Source organism: Canis lupus, chromosome 19, assembly GCF_048164855.1.
Source record: "Canis lupus baileyi chromosome 19, mCanLup2.hap1, whole genome shotgun sequence".
NCBI lineage: Eukaryota > Metazoa > Chordata > Mammalia > Carnivora > Canidae > Canis > Canis lupus.
Window position 1 is genome coordinate 4943260 of NC_132856.1, and position 23533 is coordinate 4966792.

The window sequence follows — 23533 nt, forward strand, 5'->3', positions numbered from 1 at the left end:
GCGCCCGGGAGCCTGCGAAGCGGTCGGGTCACCATGGTCGCCGGGGGGGGGCGGGGGCGTCGGCCTCGCAGCTACCGGGGACCACCTCGGGCTCCCTCGCTCCCGCACATCCGGGGTGGCTGAGCGCGGGGAGGAGGGGGCCTGGGCAGCTGAGCTCGCTCCGCTCTCGCAGCATCCGGAGGAGGGAGGAGGGGCGGGCGCTCGCGAGCCTCCCCCTCCGCCCTCCCCCGGCGCCCAAGGAGCAGCGTAGTGCGGCCGCGCTGGACCAATCGCCGCGGCGCTCGTCGCCATGGCAACCGCAGCATCAGGGCGGCCGCCGGCGGCCCTCGCCGCAAAGTCACCCGCCCGCGGAGAGCGCGGCGCGGTGCGAGGCCTCCCGGCCTCCCGGCCTCCCGCCCGGTCCTGGCCGGCGCCGGAAACCTGGAAATCCTGTTGCTAAAGTGCACGCGCTGCCCGGAGCCTGCGAGGACGCTGCTTTCCAGGGTGGCTTCTCTGCCTTGGCACAGAGGCAGGCCAGCGCGGAATGCACAGGCTGGCGCTGCCGCCGAAGGGCCTGGGGGCCTTGGCCAGCCGCTTGCCTTCCGGGAGCCTCGATTTATGCTACTGTAAAATGGGATCATAATGGCCAGATCACAGCGTTCCAAGAGGGCTGGTCACACACAGCAGCTGCAGGGGTGCACAGCTGTTATCACCTGTGCTGGCCATGTCCTGGAGCCAGGGAGAATTTCTGGTCTAGCTGTGGTGCCCACTCACTCACTCACTCACTCATCCGTTCAACGAACACCCCTGACCACCTGCCCTGTGCCAGGCACTGCGTGTGCCCTGGCAACTCACGGATGAAGAAGGCAATGCTGTCGTAGTATTTACATCCTAAGAGGGAGATAGGAAGTCAGCATGGAGTCCAATATATACTTTTACATGGTAAGGATGAGGACAAAAAGCAAAGCAGAAGACGTGGAAAGGAGGCAGATAGTGAGAGGTAAGGAGGAAGCCATCTACATCAGAGGGGGTGGTCAGGGAACGCCTCTCCCAGAAGGCACATGTGGGCTGAGACCTGAATAATGGAAAATCTAAGGAAGCAGCATTCCAGGCAGAAGGAAGAGCTAGTGTCAAGGTCCTGAGGCAGAAATGAGCAGAGTGTATTTGAGTAACATTGAGGCCAGGGTGGCTGGAGTGGCTGAGCCGCGAGGAGGTAAAAGTGAGAAGGTCCACATCCATCCTCTCCCCCCCAGGTTCACTATCTCAGATATATACACATTTAGAATTTTTATGTTCATTATAATCCTTATGAAAACCTCAGTTATCACTTTATATTATTTTATTTTCCTTTTCATCCTATTTTAAGGGAAGAAAATTAAGGCCAGAGGTTTAGCAGCTGGCCCAGAGTCACATAGCTGGTGAGTGGTATTCCAGGGATGTCTGGCTCCAGAATCCTGGCTCTTTTTGTTTTTTAATTTTATTTATTTATTTATTCATGAGAGACACACAGAGAGAGGCAGAGACACAGGCAGAGGGAGAAGCAGGCTCCACGCAGGGAGCATGACATGGGACTCAATCCCAGGTCTCCAGGATCAGGCCCTGGGCTGCAGGCGGCGCTAAACCACTGAGCCACCAGGCTGCCCCCCCCCCCCCTTTTTTTTAAATTTTTTAAATTCAGAATCCTGGCTCTTAAGCACCTGCAAAACTTCCTCGTTGGGAAGATTACATGAGGGAATAGGTATGAATGCCCCGCCTCTGGTTGGCAGAGGGCCATTCCCTTTTTCCTATTCTCTCTAGACTCTCAGACCCACTGAATGTAGGGGAAGGAGGGATGCTGCAACCTTGAGTTTTATTCCTTGCCTGACAGTGGACAACATGGAGCTCAGAGATGGTGAGTGACTTGCCTGAAGTTGCACAGCACTGAGTGGCAGAGGTGGGACTAGAACCCAGTTCTTCTGGCTCCATGTCCAGTGTGGAGCAGTACTAGAGCTGAGCATCTGAGTGAGTGTGGTATATGGCATCAGCACTACACGATGCTTCCCGATTCACCCTCTGGAAGCAAATCTTTGAATGACCAATCTTTCTACACGTGGACTTCCCTCCCTGAGAAGAATGTAGTCATGAATGTAACTCACATTCTGTGAGCTTAACATGTTACAGATCCTGCTGGGGGATCTCTCTCCAGCACCTCTCTCCGAACTGGAGATGCACAAGATTTTAATGACAATGCAAACTTAACAACAACTACAACCCTGAGGGCTTCACAAGGATCCTTTTATCAGATCTGATGTTTAGTGAATACTCAGAGGCACCTTCCAAAGTCAGTTGATTACCGTCCCACACAGAGAGGTCTCACCTCTCCACAGCAGCAGAGCCCACTCAAAAGCCACATCTCTGTATCTCTGTGACTCCCAATCCTGGGCCCTAGCAAGTCCCCTCACAATATCCTCAAAGTGAGGATCATTTTATCACATCTATTTTCCAGAAGAAGAAACTGAGGCTCAGAGCACAGCCCCTGATTGCAGAGCCAGCATCATCATCCCTTTTTCCTGGGTTTTCTGGTCCACTGAACCTCCTGGGTCAGGGGGTGGTGGTGGGGGTCATGACATCCGTCTGTATATTCATTGCTCTTTGGCACTTCCTCCTTATAAATTTACATGTCTCTTTCTTCTGTTATGTTGTTATTTCAAAGTAGGGCAAATGGTGAAGACCCCAGCATTCATTCAGAAACAAATGCCAAGAGTGTAGACAAGTGTTTACAGGACACCTGGGCTGTTTTGATTTCTGATGGTGGTGGGTCAGGCATCAGGGAGTCTCTAGAAATCATGGAGCTGACGCCTAGCAGGAACTGGTGTTGGGACAGCAGCAGCCACTCACTCTCCAGGTCCCTCTGGAAATGCCCACAGCCCCCACACCACCTTTTAACCATGGACCCCTGGAAGCAACCCAGACTAGGATGAGAAAGTGGTTGAGAGAGAGCTGTCCAGGAAACTGTCCATATCCAAGACTCCCGTCCCCGACCTGCAGGCCAAGAGACACATTCACACAGGGAGCGTCTGGCTCCTGCACCCTGCTGCCGACGTGCCCCCATGTGTCCCCAGCATGCAAGGACCAGATTGGACAGAAAGGGCTGGAGCACACAGTCCACAGGTCACAGCACCTTCCAGGCTGGCAGCCCTGGAGTCCCAGGGATTGAACCTCTCCCATGGGGGCAGAGTGGATGGAACTCCAGAACTTGTCCTCAGGCCAGCAATGGTTCTAACCATGGAAACACAGAACCCATCAACATTCTGACTCTTCAAAGCTCAGACTCACAAATCTTTCAAATCCTGGATTTGTTTTTCCTTTTAGGTTAAGCTTTACATTTTATTTTTTTAATTTACTTTTAAGATTTTTATTTACTTATTTGAGAGAGAGAGACAGCATGAGCAGGGGAAGGGGCAGAGGGAGAAGCAGACTCCCCACTGAGCAGGGAGCCCAACTCTGGGCTTGATCCCTGGGCTCGATCTCAGGACCCCAGGATCATAACCCGAGCCAAAGGCAGATGCTTAACTGACTGAGCCACCCAGATGCCCATTGAGCTTCACATTTTAAAGAAACAAAACCTGAATGGCACAACTAACCTGAAGATCTCTTCTCTGTGAACCAAAGAAAGTCCCCTGACCACTCCCCTTGCCCACTTCTGCAGAGGTAGCTGATGTCCTCTGTTTGGAGCACATCCTTCCAGAACTTTTGCTATGCATGTAGTTACCTTTATAGGCCTATAAACAGTATAAAGAATTATTTGGACCCTAGAAAATGGGATCATATTAAATTGCAAAATTTTTTAAATTTTAGTTTCACGACACCCAAAGGCACAATAATAGCTGCAGTGAACTCTGTTGTACCCAGCAGCTACCCCAAGAATTAGGACATTCTGGATCTGAAGGAAGCCCAACTCGGGGGCTTCTATCTCTTCCCCAGCCCTTCTCTCCTCACATACACACTGAATTCACCCTGAAGTGAATGGTTCCTACACCATGCTCCTATCCATGTAGGTGCCTACAAAGGGCAGGAATGCTGGCCCACGTTTTTAAACCTTCTTTACACAACGGGGATCACGCGGCCTGTCGCTTTCTGCAATTCTCTTTCCCCAGATGGAAACTCTAAAGCAGACTCTTCTTTGCTGAGTTGCCAAATCACAGGCTTTTCTGATCCCAGTCATGGGCCAAGGCTCTCAGAGCTGGGAGGGGCCCGGTAGGCTGGTGCACAGTTGTCCTGGAGCCTGTACCCACCCCCTTCCCCGCCGCCGCCGTCCCCGCTCCTCCCATGCAGGCAGCAAAGGAAGGCAGCTACAGCAATTCTCTCTGGGAATGTGCGTGGACTCCCAGAAGCTAGGCAAACACCCTGCCTGCAGTGCACCGAATCCCACCGAGGTGCCCTGTCTCCGGTCCTAGGGGAAAAGCCCAGCCCCTGCCCCAGGACAGCTTTAGCAGGGGTCCCCGACGGGCTGCTTGTCCAGGCCATATGGAGCCCTGGAAGCCCCGGGACTGGCATCAGGGTCTGCTTTCCCACTGCTGTGCCAGGCTCGCCAAGGATGGCCCTGGTCCACGGAGCTGGCCAAGGCCCGTGAGGAGCGAGGGGGCTGTGGCCAGGAGGACACTCCCTGCAGAAGCTCCCGATGCATCTCCCAGGCAGTACTGCTGGGGGTGAGGGGGTGTGGAAGTCGGATACTGCTTGGTGTGCCCGCTTCTGTAGAGCTGGAACTCTGTCCTGCTTCCCCAAGGGCGAGAACCAGCAGGAGCCGAGGGTGCTGGGAACAGCCCCTGCCCTTCTGAGCCTCCACTCATGAGCCTGCGAGGGGCCCCAAGTGGGACGGAGGGTGTGACCATGAACAAGATGCACCATTAGCCAAGTGCTGACCGATCTGAGGCCTGAGTGGGGCGAAGCAGGGCAGCCGCAGACCTTAGGCCAGGGCTGATGGGTCTGCGTATGCCCCGGCGTGTGGGATCCCACTCTCTCCTAATAGGTGCTATGCCCCCTCCCGCTCCCCTTCACAAGGCCAAACACCTTCTCAGCAGGCAAGATAGCCTCGTGGTCAAGGCTGGGAGCCACCTCTGCCTCCAGCCGTGCGACTCTGGGCAGGTGACCCATCTATGCATGGAGGCTCACAGGGCATCTCCCTCTACCTTCAGGTGAGGACTAAACACGTTTACAGGTGCAAAGCAGTCAGACCATGGCCTACTACAGCCTGCTCGTGCCCAGAGTGTTAGCCAGTGTGGTTACTGGTCTCGAGCCTTCTGTGCTGCTGGGAAGTTCACAGAACTAGAAGTTCTCTGGGCACTGGAGTCTGAAGACCAGGCTAACACCTACCTCCCCTTGCCCCCAGCTGAAATGAGAGCATCCGGTAAGCCCCTAAACCAACTTGACAGCACCTCCCACTTCTCACCTTTCTGACTAATTTGGCTACTTTTTTTTCAAATCTAAAAATAGTTTTTATTTAAAAAGCTCAACTTTCTGCATCGTGTCCTTGGTGGGCTAGTCACACCACCAATACACATTCAAAGAAATAGGGTTATGAAAGCAAAATTGCTCTCCTGAGGCCCTCTGTTTGCCTCAGGAGTCTGAGGGTCCCCAGCTGGGAAACCCCGTGCTGATGCTGAGGATACCAGGCAGGGTGAGCACAGGGCAGGTGCCAGGGCTGGCAGTGAGAAAGGTGCTGCTCAGGAGCTGAGTCAGAACAGACCAGGGATCTGCATCGCAGTGTTTGGGGGAAGGCCACAGGGCTGTTGGTGGTCATTGTGGGGTTGGAGACTGCTCTTTCCCCTTCCGGGAAGCCCTCCTGCCTGTCTCAGCTAGAAGGTTCTGTGTACGTGCATGTGTGTGCCTGTCTATCTCTCTGGGTCCATACTTGGTGATTTGCACCGCTCCTCAGAAACAGAGTGGAAAGGTCTCTGATGTGTATGAAGGGGGCAGCAACCCTCTATGGCCACCTTAACACCCTTGCCATAGGCTGGTCTACAGGGCCTTCTCCTCCTGGGTCTTTACGGGAATCTACAGAGCCGTGCTGCACTGTGAGTGTGGTTGGGGACCAGTAAGTGTGGCCACCCACTGTCCAGCCCCTGGCTCCTAGGGCCATGGGCATTCCCCAACCACAGAGCAGCACTAATTCTCCATCCACTTGTATCTTCACCCATAGAATGCTGACTGCTGCTTGCTTTGGGCCAGGTCCAGTGTAGGCAGTGAGGGTAGTAGGGTGAGAAAAAGCCACGTGTCCTGCCTGGAGGAAGGGAACATGTCTGGAGGCCTGTGGTGGACAGCCAACCTCCCTCTCCCTGTCCAGCCGCCTCCCCTCCTGGCAATCACCCCTGCACCTGCTCAGTGTCGGGGGCTCAGGCAGGGCCGAGGAACAGGCCTGGCACTCAAGACTTCACTGGCATTCGGGAGAGAGCAACTCTGAACTTGAGCTCGAACTTCAACCTGAAAGATTATGAGCCGGCACTTTCCCTGGGGCCTCTTGAGAAGGAGGCCAGTGCAGGAGAAGCCAGACTCAGAGCAGAAGGACAGACTCAGTGTTGGCACTGGAGCCTCTGGATGCAGCCATGCCTGAAACTGTGAGGTTATATGAGCTGATCATTCCATTTCATTTGTGCCAGTTTGCAGTGGGCCCCGTGTCACTTACAACCGAGAGTCGTAGTACATGTGCCTTCTAATAGCTATGATTCCAAGTGAACACTATAATACTGAGTGATTGCGGCGCCTGGGTGGCTCAGTGGTGGAGCATCTGCCTTTGGCTCAGGGCATGATCCCGGGGTCCTGGGATCGAGTCCTGCATCAGGATCCCCACAGGGAGCTTGCTTCTCCCTCTGCCTGTGTCTCTGCCTCTCTCTCTGTGTCTCTCATGAATAAATAAATAAAATCTTTAATAATAATAATAATAATAATATTGAGTGATTGTTGCAATGGAAGCGTACACAGAATACAATGTAATACGAGGGAAGAAGGGCCAAGTTTCTTTGAGGAAAAGGGATACAGGAAGGAAAAAAGGGTAGGATGTTGATGCTGACTCTGAAAGGATGACTAGCAGCTTGTCATACAAGCAGATGGAACAGCATGTGCTAGGCCTGGAGGTGAGAAGCACAATAATGAGGGTTAACTTACCTAAGGGCGTGCATGTCATTGTGAGGGTAATGGGGAGCCACAGAAGGATTCTGGGTAGAGGAGAGACATGTGACTAAGTAGATCCCTTCATGGGGTATGCGTTCAAAGGGGAGAGGTTAGAGGCAGGGGGACATTTCTTCTCTCCCCTCCCACCCTATGCTGTATGCGGGGCAGAGAGAAAGGCTGGCTGGCTGTCTACCACGGGGCTCAAGACATGCCAATCCCTTTCTCCAGAGGCGCACAGGAGGAGGTGCTCGGTGGACGGAGAGATGACCTCTACCCCTTGTGGATATGCTGGGGCACAGTGCCTCGGGGACACCCAGGGGAAGCATCCAGGAAGCTGTAAGAATCTGGCTGGAGGCACAGCTCCAGGACAGAGGGGTGGGAAAGAAGAAGGAGGGAGGGGGGAGGGCTGTACAGAGACCTGGGCACATAGACTTTTATGGGAAGAAGTGAAAGCCAGCACAGGAGGTGGAGAAGAAGCCGCTGGAGCAGTGGGTAGAAACTTGGGGCGCTCCTTGCCCACAGGTGCAAGCTCCACACCTTCCCATAACACATCCCCATGTGAGTGCACTCACCCCCAGCCCTGGGACTGGGCTCTGTTCCCAGCCCCAGGCCTCAGATCCTTCCTGGGGATCCACCATCTGCCCTGCCTTGCCACAGTGAGTCAGTTAGGCCCTGCCCCTGCCGCCCCAGGGATCTGAGATAACACAATGGCATTTCTTAACAAAAAAAAAAAAAAAAAAAAGAATCCCAGGGTGTCTGGCTGGCTCAGTGGTTGAGCGTCTGCCTTTGGTCCAGAGCGTGATCCTGGGATCTGTGATCGAGTCCCACATTGGGCTCCTTGCAGGGAGCCTGCTTCTCCCTCTGCCTGTGCCTCTGCCTCTCTCTGTGTGTCTCTTACAAATAAATAAATAAAATCTTTTTTTTTTTTAAAAGGGATGTTTACAAACAATGAAGTTAATGGTTGTTAGTTAAACAAAGAAGCGGGTTATCAAAGTGTGTATTTGGTATGAACCCTGCAATGTGAGTGTCACACACAACTAGAAACATGCCTGGAAGGACACATGCCAACATGCCACCTTTAAGAGTCAGCACCTCTGAGTGATGGAAATACCAATTTTATTTCCCTTTTCATTTTAATTTATTTTTCATCATTTCTACAACATCCTTAACTAGAATAAGGGGGAAAATATTGCTTTCTGCAGGGACTAGCACCCAGGTTTGGAGTGAGACGTGAGTTTGAATCTAGCTCTCCCCTCGCCTGCCTCGGCCCTGGCACGACGTCCTAGCTCCTCTCAGGCTGGTTTTCCCTCCCAGGATCCATCCCCGCCCTTCACGCAGGGCTGTGTGGGGACTAAATGAGTGGATGTAGCAGCACACCAGGAAGAGTGGGTGCCTGAGACAGGGTGTCACACAAAGATGAGCAGCATCCCTGGGGGTCACAAAATCAGGACGCTGTGGGGGCGCCTGGGTGGTGCAGTCCATTAAGCATCCGACTCTTGGTGTTGGCTCAGGTCATGATATTGGGGTCCTGGGATTGAGCCCTGCATAGTGCTCTGCAATCGGGGTCTGCTTCAGGATTCTTTCTCTCCCTCTTCCCCTCCCCTTACTCACTGGCATGCTCTCTCTCTCTCTGTCTCTAAAATAAATAAATCTGGGACGCCTGGGTGGCTCAGTGGTTGAGCATCTCTCTTCAGCTCAGGGTGTGATTTCGGGGTCCTGGGATCAAGTTCTGCATTGGACTCTCTACAGGGATCCTGCTTCTCCCTCTGCCTGTGTCTCTGGCTCTCTCTCTCTCTCTCTCTCTCTCTGTGTCTCTCATGAATAAATAAATAAGATCTTTTTTAAAATCTTAAAAAAGAATCAGGATGCAGCAAAGGTGACCCCTGGGCACAATGTGCAACTGGCTGGGTGCTGGCTGCAGCCCTGACTGGGTTCCCACTGAACTCAGCACCCGAAGTAGACACCAGGGCCCCTTTCAGAGCCCTGATACAGTTTTCAAGTTGTGTTGTAGATGTAAGTCCCCTTGCAGCCTCTGCCCCGGGTGCTCTCACCCTGTGTTACAGACAGATATAGAGGCTGGACATGAAACCTGAGCTTACCTCTGGAACCACCCTATGAAGCCAGTTCCTGGCCTGAGGGGCATGTGGGAACCCAGGCTTAGAGTGAGGCTCCACTGGGCTCCAGAGGCTGGGGGCAGCGGTCCAAGTTCTTCCAGTTGTGCGTGAGGCCTGGAGGCCAGGCTGGGCCTGCGGAGAGGACCATGAGCAGGGCTGACCCTGGTGAGCCGGGGCCTGCGGTCTCCTCTCCCCATACCTCCAGCTGGCTCTGGGCCTGCGTTCCCTTCTGCCAGGCACCTGCTTGTCCCGATCATAGAGGGGGATTTGGGAGGGGTTCTTCTCTAGGCCAGCTGGGACTGATCTGGCTGCTGACCTGGACTGCCGAGGGCACCCGTGTGGGCGGGCTGGGGTCCTGAGTCACCCCACACAGAGGGACACAGCCCATCTGGCCTGAGGGTTCCCAGGGCAGACTGGGTGGCACCAGCAGGGGCACAGCAGGCATGGACTCTGCTCTCAGGCCACAGTTCAGGTCTCAGCCCCCTGCTTACCTGCTGTGCGACCTTGGGCAAGTGACTGTCCATCTTTGTGTGTCAGTTTCTTACCCTGGAAAATGGGAAAAGCAGATTCCCGTGGAGAATGAGCATAAGCAGGACTGCAGGAGATGTGCCTGCCACAGCACACACTCTGGGAAGGCTGAGCTCGGGGAGGGCATGCTAAACATCGGCGTCTTTGGCCTTGAGAGGTCTCGGTCTCCATGCAGTTCAGCCTTGGGAGAGTGGTCAGGAGGAAGCTGGGTACACAGAGCCATCCCCGGGGGTAGGAGCCAGAGGGAGTCTTCTCTGGGAGGGCAAGATCTTTCTCTACCCGAGTTGGGGCACTGCCTGGTCAGAGAGCAGCACGTCATCTTGCACAAACACAAATCATAGCCATCCTGCTCTGGCTTCCTACGGCCCTCAGGATAGACTCCACGCCTGCCCTGGCATCACGGCTCTGCCCCTCTCATTCACATGCTGACATTCATTCCTTTTCCCGTTCTGTTCTGTGCCAACCCACTCCTGCCCCAGAGCCTTTGCATACATTGTTCCCTTTATCAAGACACCTTCCCCCGAGATCTCTGCACGGCTCACTCTCTAGGTCTCAGCTCAGAGAGCACCCCCTTGGGAGGTATTTCCTGAGTGCCCTTGCTGAAATGTTCCCCACCCCCCATCCCATGCCCATTTTATTTCACCCAGAGCATTTAAAATCATCCTGTTTAGTTGTTTTTTTCTTTTTTCATCTGTCTGTTTTCAAGAGAATGTTGGGTCCTCAGCGTCAGAGCCCACCTGTCTTGGTCATCGTGGCATCTCCTGGTACACTGATGGGGCCTGGCATATAGTAGGGGCCTAATAAGTGTCCACCACCTGGAATCAATGGAGATCTCAAGCTGTACTACCTGGCTCATCCCATGGATCAGAGGGAATAGCGGTATACCAGCCTGTAGCTTCTCATTATTCCCACATGCCTCAACCTTTGTGGGTTTGGTAAAAATCCCAGCCCAGACAAACGTTCTTCCCACAGTCTAAATCTGCACAGGGTAATTACTTGCGCATCCGCACTAATAATAGGTCTTATGATTATAGTTTATTTGCTGCGATTTTAGTTAATGGACCGGATGGAATATTTGCATGTGGAAAGATCCCCGGCTATTTCAGGGAGCTCCCAAACTTGCCGCTCACAGGAGAAGAGGCTCTTGGTGCAGAAAGAGCCCTAAGGGCAGGCAGGAGGCCTGAAGACGAGCCCTTCACCTCCCTCAGTCTCCATCTCCTCATGTATAAAATGGGGTGATAACACCTACCTTGCAGGGAAGGAGTCCATGGGCCAATCTCAAACCTCCGCTGCCGTGAACATTGCTTCATGGGCTAGCACCCTTTGCACCAGTATCCAAGCAATGGCTTGCTTTATGCTGATTTTTTTTTTCTTGAATGTATTTAAATGGGAAAACTTCCTTCCTGCCTTAAGTGAAAACCAGGATCCTTTGTCTGAAACATATCTTGTGGAAGAGCATCCCTGAGATTTTTCGACACATTGATGGGTTTATATGTTCATTGTCCGTCTCTCCCAGTGGGTCGCCAGCTCCTTTATCTGTCCTTAAACTGCTGAGCCCCCAGGAGCACACAGCAGGTGCTCACCAAGTCAGTATGAATGAACTGATGGTGGTGCCCGCCAGCAGGAGAGCTGAGGGCACGAAAGGAGCTGGCCATCCATGCGCCCGTTCATTCCATGTGTATCGTATGAGCACCTACTATGTGCTGGCACCTAGTGGGTGCCAGCACACAGCAGTAAATGAGACGATATCTTTTTGGCTCCTCTCTACTTCCCAGTCTCCTCTCCTGGCTCCTTCTTGTCCCCTTGTCCCTGGCCACTTACTGTCCACACTCACCCCCTGGTGGTCTTATCTAGCCTCCTGGCTTTGTAAACCACCCAGATGCTGGTCATGCCCATGTTTATATTTCCAACCTTGACCTCTCTGCTAACTCTGGACCTGAGGTCTAGGAAGGATCTTCTAGGACAGTGTAAGATCAGCATCCCCATCTCCTGTGAGGCCTGCTCCCCCTGTTCTCATTCTCTCTCTTGCCCTCTTCTTCTCATACCCCCCACCTCACCTACCTGCTCTGGCTTCTCCGTGCTTCCATAGTCCAGCCTGGTCCTGGCCACCCTCTACGACGCCCTGAATGATCGCAGAAGCCTCCCTATTCCCTGATTCTGGCCTGGTTCTCGGCAGCCTATCTACAGATAGAAGCCAGGTTTTATCCTTTGTCTAAAAGTATCCAAGGCATGTAAACTGTTCTGCTCAGCACCCTCCAGGGCTCCTGCCCCACGTAGAGTAAAAGCCGAAGTCCTTACAATGACCCACAGGGGCCTGCATGATCCCCTTGACTTTCCTTCTGTCCCCCTGCCCCTTGCTCACTGTGGCCCAAGCACAATGGCCTCTTCTTTGCTTCAGCCTGCAGAGGCCCTTTCCTGCCCCGGGGCTTTTGCATGTGCTGTGTTTATTGCCCCCCAAGGGGAATATCAAAACTATTTAACAACAGGCCCTAGCCCTGACCACTCAGAAACACCTCCTGCTACACTGAATATCCACTCCTTTGTTATAAGTCCTGGGGACACACGAGGGGAGCCAGGAGTGGGGCTGGACAGGGCGGCAGCAGCCCCAGGGGCCATTCTGGGGCACAGGCAGTGTCTTCAACCTACTGGCATGAAAATATTTCAATATTTTGACAAAGGTATATACACCTGCTGAACCTCAGCCCTGACTCGGCCTGGCCATCTCCTCTCCTAGCCATCTCACAGCTTTGTCTTCTTCCAGTCTTTGTTCAAGGTCCCCTCCTCAATGACACCCTGCCCGATCCCTTCCCTAGTATGCACTGCTGGGCCCCATCCATGCCTTTTCCCCTTAGTGCTTGTCACCACCAGAACTCTGCAACCCCCCAAGTGGAAACAACACAGGTACCCATCAACACACAAATGGATAGACAAACGTGGTCTATCATACAATGGGATACTATTTGCCCATAATAAAGGAAGGAGGTTCTGACACAGGCTACAATGTGGGTGAAGCTTGAAAAATCATTGTGCTAAGGCGTCAGACACAGAAGACCACAGATTGTATGATTCTATTCATACGAAATGTAGGGAATAAGCACATCCCTAGGGGCAGAGGAGATCAGTGGTTGCCAGGAGCTTGGGATCTGGAGGGTGTGGGGAGTGAGTTCATGGGTACAGGGTTTCTGTTTGGGGTGATAAAGAGGTTCTAAAATGGACTGTGGTGATGGTCCTACAACTGAGCGATTACACTATAAACCACTTTCCTTTTCTTTTCTTTTCTTTTCTTTCTTTTCTTTTCTTTCTTTCAAGATTTTTAATTTATTTATTCCTGAGAGACACAGAGAGAGAGGCAGAGACATAGGCAGAAGGAGAAGCAGGCTCCATGCAGGAGCCCGATACAGCACTCGATCCCAGGACCCTGGGATCACAACCTGAGCCAAAGGCAGATGCTCCACCACTTAGCCACCCAGGTGCCCCAAAGACAAGGTTTCTCTCTGTTTTGTTGACTGCTGCATTCCCAGCGTTTGGGACATTGTAGGTGCTCAACAAAGCACCGAATGAGTGACTGAATGGAATCTGGGCTCAAAGCAGAGCTCCACAGTGAGCCCTGAGCCCTATGGAGAAGGCTCCGTGTCCGCATCTGCTGCCACTGCAGGCTGCGAGCCTCCCTGCAGGACACGTCTATGAGGTGCAGAGGGTGAGGATGCCACAGGCCTCTGTCAGGGTAGGTCCTGGCACAGACCACAGGTCCTCCTCTGGCCCACACCTCCTCCCCATACCGCTGCCCGGGGCTCCTTTGATCAATACACATTTCCTGGCCCCCAATGTCCTGGGCATTCTGCTGAGTGTGAGGGGGACATACTACGGAGCCTCACACCCTGTGACTGGCAAGGGGCTGATTAGAGAGCTCTGATCTGGAACCCAGGGTCCCCGAGGCTCACACCCAGCAATGCTTGGCCAAGGACACCAAAGGCAGAATGGCTGGGACTGCCTCCACTGTCCTCCTGCCCCGTGGCCAGGGCAGCATGTGGGACCACACTGTCCTTGCCCATCTCAGGGCCCACGTTGCTCTATCTCCTGTGCTTGATTCCTATTGCCGTCACCCATAGGGGTTTTTAATGTAAGATGCAGCCGAGGGGGCATGGCAGGACAACGATCTGCACAGGAGGAAAATCCAGGGAGCTCCCTCCTGGTTGAGTGAGTGACCCAGATGAGGGCCTTGGGCAGGGAAGGGGGACCACGCTGGCCAGGAGCCAAATGGGTTTCTTGAGTTGAGCTTCAGATATCCCTTCCAGGGGCTGCCAAGGGCTGGTTTGGATGACTGGATGCTGTTACTTTTGTTCACATTTGCTCTTTAAACATGTCCTTGCCTAGCACATTATGCAGGATTCCAAAGTACAAAATGCAAAAGGTTAATGGTGAAAAGTCTGGTCCCCACCTCTCTACTCTGCCCTTAGCTCCATGACTTCCATTCATAAAGGTGACCGCTTCTATTAGGCTTCCTGTGCAGGGATTGGTTTTTGTGTTCAAAAACAAGCAAAGGGACGCCTGGGTGGCTCAGTGATTGAGTGTCTGCCTTTGGCTCAGGTCATGATCCTGGGGTCCTGGGATAGAGTCCTGCATCAGGTTCCCCATGAGGAGATTGCTTCTCCCTCTGCCTGTGTCTCTGCCTCTCTCTCTGTGTGTCCCTCATGAATAAAAAATAATAAAAATAAATTTAAAAAAACAAGCAAATATGGGCAGAGACTCTGAACAGATATTTCTCCAAAGAAGATATACAAATGGCCAATGAGCACACGAGAAGATGCTCAGTATCACCTGTCATCAGGAAAATGCAAATCCAAGCCACGGTGAGAAACTACTCCTTACCCACCAGGATGGCTAAAATAAAAAACACACAGCAACAAGTGTTGGGAGGATGTGGAGAAGCAGGAACTCCACACACTCTGGTGGCAACGTGAATGTGGCAGCCACTGCAGAAAACAGCCTGCTGGATCCTCAAAATGTTATACACCGAGTCACCACAGGACCCAGCCACTCCGCTCCGAGGTACGTGCTCATAGGATCTGGAAGCCATAAGAAACCATACGCGAATGTCCACAGCAGCACTGCCCAAAATAGCCAGAGTGGAAAGGACCCAAGTGTCCATCGACTGATGAGTGGATAAAGTGTGTCATATACATACAATGGAACATGACTTGGCCATCAGAAGGAACAAAGTACTGACACCCATCACACCACGGATGAGCCTTAAAAACATGATGCTCAATGAAAGAAGCTCATCACAAAAGGCCACAGGTTGTAAGATTCCATTTATGTGAAATGTTCAGAAAAGGCAAATTCATACAGACAGGAATTAGAGGAGCGGTTGCCAGGGGCTGAGGGGAGAGTGGGCATGGGGGTGACTGTTAGTGGATATGGGGTCCCCCCTTTTAAAAAATGTATTATTGAGATAAACAGTCGATGTACAACGTTAGAGTGTATGTTTCAGGTGTGCCACACAGTGATCTGACAATTCTCTACATGACACAGTGCTCACCATGAGAAGTGCGGTCACCACCTGTCACCATGCAATGGTAATTCCATGTTATTTGACTACCCCCATGCTGTACTTTCACCTCTGCGACTTTTTATTTTTTCTTAAAGATTTTATTTATTTATTCATGAGAGACACACAGAGAGAGGCAGAGACACAGGCAGAGGGAGAAGCAGGCTCCCTGCGGGGAACCCGATATGGGACTCGATCCCAGGACCCTGGGATCACACCCTGAGCTGAAGGCAGATGCTCAATCACTGAGCCACCCAGTTGCCCCCACCTCTGTGGTTTATTTGTCTTATAACTGGAAGATTGCACCTCTTAATCCCTTTGCCTATTTCACACGCCCCACCCTGTCCCCTCTGGCAGCCACCGATTCATTTTCTCTAATGTTTTTTTCCCTCTAGTTTACTTTATTGTGAGAATATAGTATATAATACATATAACATGCAATGTTGAAATTATCTGTAAAGCTTTTGGTCAACACCAGGCTATGTGTAGTGAAGTTTCTGGGGAATCAGAAGCTATACGTGGATTTTGGGCGGTCCAGGGCAGCTGTATGTATAATACATTGCCTGGGATGTTCACCTGGCTGGCTCTTCTCATCATGCAGGTGTCTGTTTTCTAAGAGAGGAGTCCCAGCCCACCTGTCCCTGACATCATCCACCCCATCATTCCAAGCTACTATCTTCACAGCACTTATTAGTCTCTGAAAACATTTCGTTTGTTTACTGATTGTTTCCCTCATTCAGATAGAGACTCCATAAGGAGATTCTGTTCAGTTATTCACTGACATAGCATCAAGGCTTGGAATGGTGCCTTGCACACAGTAGGCACACCTCAGATACTGCTGGTTCGGCTCCAGACCATGACAATAAAGCAAACATTGCAACAAAGTGAGTCAAATGAATTTTTTGGTTTCCCAGCACATAGGAAAGTTATGTTTACACTACACAGTTGACTCTTCTTGAATGATGAGGGGGTGGGGGGGTTAGGGGCTGTAAGCCCCATGCAGTTGAAAATCTACATGTAATTTTTGATTCTCCTAAAACTTAACTACTAATATCCTACTGTTGACCAGAAGTCTTACCGATAACATAAAGAGTTGATTGACACATATGTTATATGTCGTATCTATTACACACTATCTTCTTCCAATACAGTAAGCTAGAGGAAAAAATAAACATTATTAAGAAAACGATAAAGAAGAAAAAAAAAACATTTACAGTGCTGCACTTAAAAAATCCGTATGTAAGTGGACCCACACAGTTCAAACCCGTGTTGTTCAAGAGTCAACTACACTACTGTCTATCAAGCTTGTGTGTGATAATATTGTGTCTAAAAAACAACATACAAGGAAGCCTGGGTGGCTCAGTGGTTGAGCATCTGCCTTTGGCTCAGGTTGTGATCCCAGGGTCCTGGGATCCAGTCCTACATCGGGCTCCCCTTCTCCCCCTGCTTATGTCTCTGCCTCTCTCTCATGAATAAATAAATAACATCTTTTTTTAAAAAAAGAAAAAACGACAATGAAAAAACCTTTATTTAAATATGTAAATATGTAGTTGCCAGAAAATGCTAACCATCATCTGAGCTTTCAGCTAGTCAAAACTTTTTGCTGGTAGAGGGTGTTGCCTCGGTGTTGATGGCTGAGGACTGATCAGGGTGGTGGTTGCTGAGGGCTGGGGTGGCTGTGGCAGTTTCTCAAAATAAGACGACATTGAAGTTCGCCTCATCTACTGACCCTTTATGAACCATCTCTCTGTAGCATGTGACACTGTTTGATAGCATTTTACCCCCAGTAGAATATCTTTCAAAATTGGAGTCCATCTTCTCAAACTCCACCATCACTTTATCAAACAGTTTATGTCAGATTCTTAATCCTCTGTTGTCATTTCAACAATCTTCACAACATCTCCACCAGCAGTAGGTTCCATCTCAAGAAGCTACTTCCTTTGCTCATCCATAAAGCAACTCCTCATCTGTTAAGGTTTTATCATGAGATTGTAGCAATTCTTCAGGCTCTGCTTCTAGTTCTCTTGCTATTTCCTCCACATCTGCAGTGACTTCCTCCCCTGAAGTCTTGAGCCCCTCAAAGTCATCCATAAGGGTTGGAATCAACTTCTTCCAAACTCCTATTCATACAGATACTTTGACCTCTTCCATGAATCATGAATGTTCTTCATGGCATCTAGAATGGTAAATCCTCCAGAAGGTTTTTAATTCACATTGCCCAGATCCATCAGAGGAATCACTGTCTGTGGCCATTATAACCTTATGAAATGTATTTCTTAAACACTAAGCCTTGAAATCTAAATGACTCTTTGATCCATGGAAAGCAGAATGGATGTATTCATGGGGTGTAAACATTAATCTCATATATTTTCATCAGAGCTCTTGGGTGACTAGGTACCTTGTCAATGAGCAGTAATATTTAAAAAGGAATCTTCTTTTCTGAGCAGTAGGTCTCCACAGTGGGCTTAAAATTTTTTAATAAACCATGCAAAGAGAAGTGCTGTCATTCAGGCTTTGTTGTTCCATTTATAGAGCACAGGCAGAGGAGATTTAGCATAATTCTTAAGGGCCCTGGGATTTTCAAATAGTAAATGAGCACTGGCTTCAACTTCAAGTCACCAACTGGATTAGCCCCTAATAAGAGAGCCCGTCCTTTGAAGCTTTGAAGCCAGGCACTGACTTCTCTTCTGTAGCTATGAAAGCCCCAGATGGCATCTTCTTCCAACAGAAGGCTGTTTCATCTACGTCGAAAATCTGTTTAGTGAAGCCACCTTCATTAATGATCTCAGCTAGATCTTCTGGATGACTTGCTGTAGCTTCTGTATCAGCACCTGCTGCTTCACTTTGCACTTTCATGTTACAGAGACGGTTTCTTCCTTAACCCTCAGCAACCACCTCTGCTAGCTTCACATTTCTCTTCTGCAGCTTGCTCACCTGTCTCAGTCTTCACGCAATTAAAGAGTTAGGGCCTTGCCTCCATTAGGCTCTGGCTTAATGGAATGTTGTGGCTGGTGTGATCCTCCCTCCAGATCACTAAAACCTTCTTCCTATCAGCAGTGAGGCTGTTTCACTTTCTTATCATGTGTTCACTGGAGTAGCACTTTTAATTTCCTTCAAGAATTTTTCCTTTGCATTCAAGACTTGACTGTTTGGTGTAAGAGGCCAAACATTCTGTCTATCTCAGTTTTCGACATGCCTCCCTCAATGAGCTGAGTCACTTCTAGCTTTTGATATAATGTGAGAGACATGTGACTCTTTGTGTCACTTGTACAGTTAGAGGAAACTATAGGGTCATTAACTGGCTTGCTTTCTATATTATTGTGTGTCAGGGAACAGGGAAGCCCGGAGAGAGGAAGGGAGGGCGGGGAATGGCCCGTCAGTGCAGCAGTCAGAACACACACACTCATCGATTAAATTCCCCCCATGTTACATGGACACAGTTCATGGCTCTCCAAAAACAGCCACAACAGCTACCTCAAAGATCACAGATCACCATTATAGATACAATGATAATGAAAACATTTGAAATACTGCAGGAATTACCAAAATGTGGCACAGAGGGACACCTGGGTGGCTCAGTGGTTGAGCATCTGCCTTTGGCTCAGATCATGATCCCAGGGTCCTGGGCTCAAGTCCCACATCGGGCTCCCTGCATGGAGCCTGCTTCTCCCTCTGCCTATGTCTTTGCCTCTCTGTCTGTGTCTGTCATGAGTGAATAAATAAAATCTTTAAAAAATGTGACACTGAGACACGAAGTGAGCAAGTGCTGTAGTAGAAATTGCACCCACAGATGCCACGAACCATCAATTGTTAAAAAAAAAAAAGCAGTATTTGCAAAGTGCAATAAAATGAGAGGTATGCTTGTACTCAGAAAATATGTGATAAATGAACAAATGAATGAGTCTGCTTACAGGACGGATGAAGTCGCTGGGCTTTTTACTTGAGTGATTGGTCCTCTTCCTTCACCACCAAGCCAGCAAACTTCCCTCCCTCCTCTACTTTCTTCTGGGCCCCCCTGAGAATGCCCTCCTTCGTGGCTACTGCAGAAGCAGGGGCTGGGTCATGGAAGGTCCCAGAAGCCCCATGTGAGACAGGCCCCTGATGTTCCGGAGAAGCCCCAGCTTCACCTTGGCCGGCCTCTCTGAGTCGGTCGCTCACCCTCTTGTTCACATCCAGCCAGTCCTCAAGTCCTGGCCCAGCGTCAGTCAGCCTGCCTCTGGATCCAGGGAAACTGACTGCTCTGACATAGAAAATAGATCACAGGTGCGCTTGGGAGATCTGCAGGGATCTTCCTGAGAAAGCCACCTCCTCTACAGGGGCCCCAGCTGTTTGGAGCTCCTGACAGGTCTCTGGTCGGGAGCTCCCACATGGAAGATGGACAGGAATGAGGCTAGGTTGGGCAGGGTCTGGAAGAACTGGAGCAGGGCAGCACGGTGGCGGGCAGTACAGCACCCTAGGCCCTGCAGGCAGCCCTGAAAGCCAGGGGGCAGAGCTGCGACCAGGAGGTAGCCACCTGCAACTCTTCCTGGGGTCAAGCTGATCTGTGCTGCACAGGGTTGGAGAAGATCACAAAAGGGAGTGAGCCCCCTGTCCCTAGGGCTAAGAAAGCAAGCATCTGTTAGGGCCAGGAGGAGACCTTGGGAGGCCCTGCCAGCCCTGAGGACCCTGGGTCTCAGGGATGGTTCCAATGAAGTTCTCAGCCAAGTTCTGGGCTTGGTCTAATCCCAATGTCATGGGGTGTAGTACTCAGATATCCCAGCAGAGGGCAGTGTATGGCTGCTACAAAGTCCTAGGAAGAGTTGCCTGCAAAATCCTTGGTACTCAGGAGCTCCAGAGAGGCCCCAAGGACCTGGCTCTCCCCCAGCCAGCCCACCAGGCCACTGCCCTCCCCAAGTCCATGCCCCTGCCTTATTCCCTGGCTACAGTGCCCTCTCCTTCTCTCTTCTCTGACAACCCAAATTCCTTCTGCTCCCTCACGTTCCTAAGGGTCAGTGGTGCTGTGTCTGCACACCCTTCCCCAACCCTGTGTGTAGAACACAGTTCACCAACACGGCCCTACATGCTCTGGCCCCAGGTTACCCCTCTGGGCTCACTTCCCAACCCTCAGCCCCTCTCTCCCTCTGCTCCAGGCATGCTATTCTTCTTTCCATCCTATAAATGGTAAACTTCTTAAGCCCCAGGGCCTTTGGACTTGCTCCCTCTGCTTCCCAGTCCCAAAGCTGGCTCCTTACATCCCTGAGTTCTTGGCTCAATGTCACATGCTCTGAGGCCCCCCCCACCCCCACCCCCCGACTGCCCAGGCAATGTCCTTTCCAGTCCCCAAAGGTCTTGTCTCTGGCTCAGTACCTGGAATTATTTTGGCTCCACCCAGGTCCTGAGTCAGCCTTTGGTGGCCTCACCCATGCACTAAGTCAGACTCGAAGGCCCCACTCAGGTACTGTCATGTCTCAGTGACCCCCCAGCCAGGTCCTAAGTCCCCCAGCATCCCTCAGCAGAGTCTGTCTCTGAGAGCGCGGGGAGGGGTGCTGAGCAGCCCCTGGTAAGCCACCACATCCGATCTTGAGCACACTCATCCAGCATTTATCAATTTCCAGTGTCCGTTTTGCTTGTGTATTTTAATGCAAGGCATCTGGGGGCCTGCCTGCCACCTCCCTGCGAGGGACGAAGAGATGGGCCTTGCCCTTCCTCTGCTCAGGAAGACCCACCGCAGATCTGACACGAGGCTCAGGGTGAGCACAGCTGCACACCGTCCCCAAGGAGCAGGAGCCTCTGACGACAGCTTCCAGAGCAAAAGCAACGTGTCGGGAGGGGATGGTCACTGTGTGGCCCTGGGGAACTGCCTCACCCTGACCCTCGGGCTCCTCTTCGGCTCCATGGGTGTAGGGGTGGCACCAACCCTGCTTTCGGGTTGGCCGTGACCAGGTGGCAGCAGAGAAGCACCCAGGCCCATGATGGGGAGCTGAGTGCATGTGGTCACAGCAGCCTCTTTCTTCTCTCCTCAGCCCACTGGACAGAAGTGGAAACTGAGGACAGTGAAGTTAGGGTCCAGCCCCTGGCCACACTGCTGGTCAGAGGGCCCAGGGACTGAATTCAGGCCAGCTGACTCCAGTGACTCCAGGGCCTTCTCCCAGTGAGTTCTGTATCTGCTAAGCTGTGTGACCTGGGGTAGAGCGCCTGACCTCTCTGGGCCTCCCCTGGAAACTCAGGAAGAGCGGGAGCTCAGTTCAATGATTATGTCCCCAGGAAGCAGGGGGCAGCAGGGGCACAGATTTAGATTGTTCATGAACAAAGCCTTCAATGATGTCAAATCACATGCTAAGAGAGGAGGTGTTCTGTGCTTGCTGCATAGCAGGGGCTCAGAAGGGGCGCACTGCTGCCGTCTTACCATGGTGGCGACCATGGTCATCCATGCAAGCTGGGACCAGGAACAGGTCTCTTCCTCTGAGCACCTTCCCTCCTCCTCCCCTGGCTCTTGGCTTACTGCATGCAGCTCCATAAAGATGCTCCACAGGTGAACGAGAGCCGGAGGCTGCCTCCACCCCTGTCCCTGCGGGGCCCCGGGCTGCGTGTGAAGGCTGCCTTCCCCAGAGGCGAGCCCAGCTGGGCGGGGTCCCGCCCTCCTAAAGCCCCTCGTGGTTCCCTGACCAAGGCATAGAAGGTCCACCTCTTGAACCACCACCTGAGGCAGACCCAGCCCTTGGGGTATCAATAGCCTTCCCAGTGACATCCATGCCACCCCACTAGGGAGACACTACCCCTCAGGGAGGCAGGAGCACAGGCTTTGGGAGCCAGAGGAGCAAAGGGTATTTTAGAAAATGTGTTCCCTACTTAATGCATGTCCTGCACCTCCCTGAGGCCAAGCCCACTTCCTGCTCAATGAGAATCATGGACACCCCCTCTTTCCCCAGCCATCTGGGGCTTTTTCTGCCACTCCAAGTCTCCAGGTAGGCCCAGTGGGGACGCTGAGGACACAATCACCAGCCTTTTAGGAACTAGTGTTTGTGAATGAAGCGTGGCCGTCTTCTTGCAGAGGATGCTGAGTGAGCCTTTTGGGGCTGGCAATTTGCAGAGCACTCCAGATGTGGCAGGACAATGGGGGGCTGATTGGCAGGGGAGCGGGAGGGGCCAGCAGCTGCAGCTGCAGAGCAGGGAAAGGTAGGGGGGCAGGAGGAGGGGCTGCAGGAAAATCTGCAGGGAGGGGGGAGCCCCACAAAGGATGGGGCGGGGTGGGTCTCATTCTCCAGCCCCAAATAAAAGTGCTGAGCCAGCTTTACAGGAGAAAGGCCTGGGCAAAAGGCAGAGGGCCTGGACTGAGTTAGAGGAGGGAAGCAGCAAGCTTCCCCTGAGGACTCAGTAGTTGGTTCATTTATCAGGCCACTCATTAATTCACGTGCACGAATGAATGCCTTTGGAAGGCATCGTGACGGAGTGGCAACAGCTCTCAAGAGTCGGTCAGACTCCGCAATTTAAATTCGGCTTCCTCCACATATTTGGGCCCTCTGCCTCAGTCCCCACATCTGTGCGATGGGCTTGGTAGGAGGCCAAGAAAGGATCTTACAGGCAAACATGACCAGCATCACCCCTGGCTCTTAGTGGGTGCTTACTAAACATGGGCTCGGCTTTCCTGTCTCCTCTTTTCCTTCTCAGCCACTCGGACATCTTTTGAGTACCTAGTATGTGCCAAGAACCAACCTGGGCAGCGGGAGACAAAGACAAGCCCTCTCGGGCAGGCTCTGGCTCTTGGGAAGTTCCCAGTCTTGGAGGCAGAGGGTAGTGAGGGGCAGGCCTCTAAGTGATATCAGGACAGGGGTAAGCGTTCATTCATTTATTCACTCATCCCTTTAGTTATTCATCGGGTACAATTTATTATATCACTACACACAAGGCTGCATAAAGCACGGACCCTTTCCACAAGGGATTCATAATCTAGCAAGAATCAGGTATGTCTGCAACATAGAAGGCAAGAAAGAAACTGACTCAGTACTGGGAAGGCAGCACAGAGGAGGTGCCCTATGAGGTAGGTTTTGAAGGATGCATAGGAGTTCCCTGGGGGGAAGGTGAGAAGTGAAGAAGGCACCCTCCCAGAAAAGAAACAGAATGAGCAAAAGCATGCAGCCTCTTGATGCTTTGAAAGACTGCCCAGGCAAAGGGCAAACCTGCTTGGCTCTTGTCTCTGAACATTGTTTTCATGCCCTAGGGAGGTACAGAAGCACCCCCA

General features: G+C 51.8%; 1 protein-coding gene and 1 long non-coding RNA gene across 8 annotated transcripts in view; one reads left to right on the forward strand and one right to left on the reverse strand.

Annotated features, from left to right (window-relative positions):
• IQSEC1 (IQ motif and Sec7 domain ArfGEF 1) overlaps positions 1-23533 on the reverse strand; it is a 377635-nt gene that overhangs the window by 167033 nt on the left and 187069 nt on the right. The gene's annotated exons all lie outside the window — the stretch shown is intronic.
• Positions 364-3403, forward strand: LOC140609754 (uncharacterized). The gene is made up of 2 exons (XR_012011488.1): positions 364-979; positions 1777-3403. It is a non-coding gene; the product is annotated as an uncharacterized lncRNA (long non-coding RNA).